Raw genomic sequence first — 5,261 nt, 5'->3', positions numbered from 1 at the left:
CACTCCCATCTGCTGCCAGAGAAAGCCTTTCTGGTAACAACTACATAATACACTGATCTATAAAGTATAGCAGAATAGCTTTAAGAATAATTTTCTTGGTTTTGTTTGTTTGTTGTTTTGCCAGTCATGTTTGGTTCTACCCTAGGTCTCTGGGTTACCCATTCTCTAGTTCCTGACAGGTAATTCATGCAGTGTCGGACATGGGCTACCTTTGATGACAGGGCCTCAAGTCAAACCATTATTTGGCTTCTCACACAAGTTCTGCCCCACCATTGCCCCAGCACATCTTTGCAAGCCAGACAGATTATAAGTCAAAGTTTTGTGGCTGTGTTAGTGACTGATTTTTCTCTTTTGGTTGCCTGCAGAGGGCCTTCCCACACCAACAAGACTAGAATGTAGGATTTAAGGCTTCATGCAGAGACTAGCTATACCCCTCTATACTCAATAAGCTGTGTGGATCTTGTTCTTGACAATCGAGCCCTGATGTCAGTTTTCAGAGAGTGACTCTCTGTCCTAGCATGGGACCCCCTCAGCCAAAAACTTGACAAAATGCAACCCCAAAGCCTTGTCAAAAACAAAAGATGACCACTTCAGACTCTGTATCCTGCATTACTAGGGGTCCTCAGTAGGGTCACCCTCATAGATTCCAGGAAGTTTCCACAGCACCAGGTTTCCACACATCCCAAAATATACCCCAAATTCCAGCTGTCTTTCCCTGCACTCTCTTCCTTTGTGCCCTCTTACATCTACATGATCCTTTCCACTCCCAACGCACCTGCAAAACCTATTCTTTCCTCTTCCTAGGGAGATCCATACATCCCCCAGAATTCCTCCTCTTCACCTAACCTCTCTGCGTCTGTGGGTTGAAGGTTGGTTATCATTTACTTAAGAACTATTATCCCCACGTCTGATCCCCTCCCCACCCCATCTTCCACCCAATTCCCTCCCTCCATCCACTTCTGATGTCTATTTTACTTCCCCTTCCAAGTGAGATTCAAGCATCCTGCCTTGGGCCTTCCTTTTTGTTTAGCTTCTTTGGGTCTGTGGATTGTTATATCATCATTCTGTAATTTATGGCTAATATCCACTTGTAAGTGAGTATGTACCATGCATGTCTTTCTGGGTCTGGATTATCTCACTCAGGATGATATTCTCTTTTTTTGTATTTTTTATTGGATATTTTATTTACAGTTCAGATGTTTTCCCCTTACCCCATTCCCCATCCACCCAGGAACCCCCTATCCCATTGCCCTTCCTCCTGCTTCTCTGCAGATGTGCCTCTACCTACCCCACTCCACTCCCACCTCTCCACCCTCGAATTCCCCCACACATGGCATCCAGCCTTCATGGGACCAAGGATCTTCAGGATGATATTCTCAAGTTCTATCCATTTGTCTGCAAAACTCATGATATCCTTGTTTTTCATAACCAAGTAGTATTCCACTACATACCACATTTTCTTTATCCATTCTTCAGTTGAGGGACATCTAGTTGTTTCTAGTTTTGGGCTATTATGAATAAAGCTGCTATGAACATAGTTGAGCAAGTGTCCTTGTGGTACGGTGGAACATTTTTTGGGTATATGCCCAGGAGTGGTATAGCAGGATCTTGAGGTAGAACTATTCCCCATTTTTTTTGAGAAATCGTTTGTTTTGATTTCCAAAGTGGTTGTACAAGTTTTCACTCCCACCAGCAATGGAGGAGTGTTCCCCTTGCTCCACATCCTTGCCAGTATGTGCTGTCACTTGAAATTTTGGAAAAGAATGTGGGAAAGGGGAGATAGGACTGGGAGAGAAAGCAGAAATCAGTGTGGGTGGGTGCATCTCTGGGACAAACCAGAGACCTGGGACAGGAGAGATTCCTGAAGTCTATGGGGGTGACCCTAGCTGAGACTCCTAGTAGTTGAGGATTTGAAACCTGAAGTGGTCACCTCCTATAGCCAGAGGGACTTCCAATGAAGGGAAGGAAATATCAACTCACCCACAAAACCTGTAACCCCAAATTTGTTCTGCCTACAAGATGTGCAGGGATAAAGATGGAGCAGAGACTGAGGGAATGAGTAAACAATGACTGGCCCAACTAGAGAGCTACTGCATGTGAGAGAGCCAGCCTCTGACACTATTAATGACACTCTGCTATGCTTGCACACAGGAACCTAATGTAACTGTCTTCTGAGAGACTTCATTCAGCACCCAATGGAAATAGCTACAGAGACCCACAGCCAAATAATAGGAGTCTTATGGAAGAGTGGTGGGGGGAAGGATTGAGGGAGCTGGAGGGGTGAATGGCACCATAAAAAGACCTACAGAGTCAACTAACCTGGGTCCATGGGAGCTCATAGAAACTGAACCACTCATCGAAGAGCGTGCATGGGCTAGACCTAGGTCCCATAATGATATGTAGCAAATGTGCAGTTTTAATCTTCATTCCGGTTCCCTAACAATTGGAGAAGGGGGTGTGTAATTTTAATTTTTTTCAAATGATATTTTAATTATAGTTCTTAAATGCTTCAACCTTCCTTGTAACCCACCATCTACCAGTGGTAGTGGAAAAGAAATGATAAGGGGGAAGTGGACCTGTTTAGAAAGGTTCTTTGGAGCAACTCCAGACTGTGTTGTCTGGAAATCAGCAGCTCAGTTCACAGGTTACCAAGCAGCCGAAGCTCGATCCACTCACAAACACCTCACTGATACACCAGTAGTCCAGTTCGGTAGAGCCTGGTTAGCAACAGTGGTGACACGACCTAGCAGGCCCCAGTCTCAGCTCAAGTCAGCAGAAGGGAACAGGAACACCAGGAGCAATTCTCAAGCTGTGCTTCTCCCAGGGAAGCAAAGATCAGTGAAGATGCAAGACCCACAAGCTCTGCCCAGCTAGCTATACCAGCAAGCCAAGCTCTGTCTCAGTCACTCTGTGGAGTCCTATTTATACCCTCCAAACAACACATGTCCTCCACATGTCTTGCCTCAGCATGTGCATCCAATCAGCCTGAGTACTCAGAAGCAGCAACAAACTGCAGTACACCACCAGAAGTTTTTTTGGTGTGTTTCTTTCTATGGAGTGCTGCCAAATGCAGCTCAATTATGTAATGTAAGGTGGACCAATACATGCATATCATTAGCAAAGAATCCTTCATCATGTGTCCTTTCATGTGCTTGCTTTAGCAGAAGATCCTCTCTCCTGTGTCTGCTTCAGTGAAACGTTCCTTCACAAGTCGGCCTTAGCCTTTCACACCTGTGTCCACTTTAATGAAAAGTTCCTTCATGTATTTACCCCAGCAAAACACCATTCAAACAACTTTCTAAAGAACCCCTTACATTTCCAACTCAAGACTGTCTCTGAATCCATTGCCTGTCTTTGGATCCCTTTCCCCTAGCTGGCCTGCCTCCTTGGCCCTCAGAGGGAGAAGATGTGCTTAATTCTACTATGATTTGCTATGTGTGTGAAATGGGAGGAGAGGTTTGTGAGAGTGGAGCTGGGAGGAGAGAAGGAAGGGGCTGTAATCAGGATATAAAGTGAATAGATAAATTAAAATAAAGATCAAAAAGAGCTAATATGCATGCATAATTGAGTATATGCCATATTTGTCTTTTGGGTCTGGGTTACCTCTCTCGGGATGGTTTTTTTTTTTTCTAATTCCATCCATTTGCCTTCAAACTTCATGATGCCATTTTAGTAACAGCTGAATAATAATCCATTGTGTAAACATACCATATTTTCTTTATCCATTCTTCAGTTAAGGGACATCTAGGTTGTTTCCAGTTTCTGGCTATTGTGAATAAAACTGTTACAAACATAGATGAACAAGTGTCCTTGTGGTACAGTGCAGTATCCTTTGGAAATATGCTTGGGAGAGATATAGCTGGGTCTTGAGATCCAACTTATCACCCTGCACAAAACTCTATTTCCAACTTTTTCAGAAACTGCCATATTGTTTCCCAAAATGACTGTGCAAGTTTGCACTCCCACTAGCAATGGAGGAGTGTTCCCCTTGCTCCACATCCTTACCAGCATGAGCTGTCATTTGTGTTTTTTCCCTGAGACATCTTGACAGGTGTAAGATAGAATTTTAAAGTCCTTTTGATTGGATTTTTCCGATGGCTAAAGATGTTAATCATTTCTTTTTTTTTTTTTCTTTTGGTTTTTTCGAGACAGGGTTTCTCTGTGCAGCCCTGGCTGTCCTGGAACTCACTCTGTAGACCAGGCTAGCCTCGAACTCAGAAATCCTCCTGCCTCTGCCTCCCAAGTGCTGGGATTAAAGGTGTGCGCCACCACTGCCCGGCTTTTTCTTTCTTTTTTTTTTATTTTTTTTATCATTTCTTTAAGTGTTTCTTGGGTGTTTGAGATTCCTCTATTGAGAATTCTATTTTTAGATATGTACCCCAGTTTTAATTGAATTATTTGGGGAGTTTTGATATCTAATTACTTGAGTTCCTTATATTCTGGATATTAGTCCTATATCAGATGTGGAGGTGGTAAAAATCTTGGCCCATTCTATAGACTGCTGCTTTGTCCAATTGACAGTGTCCTTTGTCTTACAGAAGCTTCTTCAGTTTCACGAGGTCCCATTTATTAATTGTTGGTCACAGTGCCTGAGTGTTCTTTTCTGGAAATTGTCTCCTGTACCAGTGAGTTCAAGGGTATTTCCTACTTTCTAATTTCTCAGGTTCAGTGCATCTGCTTTTATGTTGAGGTCTTTGATCTACTTGAACATGAGTTTTGTGCAGGGTGATAAGTTGGATCTATTTGCATTACTCTCCTTGCAGACATCCAGTTAGACCTGCACCATTTGTTGAAGATGCTTTCTTTTTTCCATTGTATGGTTTTGGCTTCTTTGTCAAAACTCAAGTGTCCATAGGTGTATGGATTTATATCTGGGTGTTTAATTCTATTCCACTGATCAACATGTATGCTTTATGCCAAAACCATGCAGGTTTTTACTGATATGACTCTGTAGTACAACTTGAAACCAGGCATGGTGATACCTCCAGCAGTTATTTTATTATTCAGTATAGTTTTAGCTATCCAGGGCATTTTTTTTTCCTTCTTATGAAGACAATTGTCCTTTCGAGGTCTGTAAAAGAATTGTGTTGAAATTTTGGTAGGGATTGTGTTGAATCTGTAGATTGCTTTGGATAGAGTGGCCATTTTTACTATGTCAACCACACTGCTCTATGGTCATGGGGAATCTTTCCATCTTCTGATGTCTTCTCCAAATCTTTTCCTCAAAGACTTGAAGGGTTTTTTTTGTTTGTTTGTTTGTT

This window comes from Grammomys surdaster, unplaced genomic scaffold (assembly GCF_004785775.1).
Source record: "Grammomys surdaster isolate TR1022 unplaced genomic scaffold, NIH_TR_1.0 319885, whole genome shotgun sequence".
Lineage (NCBI taxonomy): Eukaryota > Metazoa > Chordata > Mammalia > Rodentia > Muridae > Grammomys > Grammomys surdaster.
Note: the sequence above shows the minus strand (reverse complement) of the source record.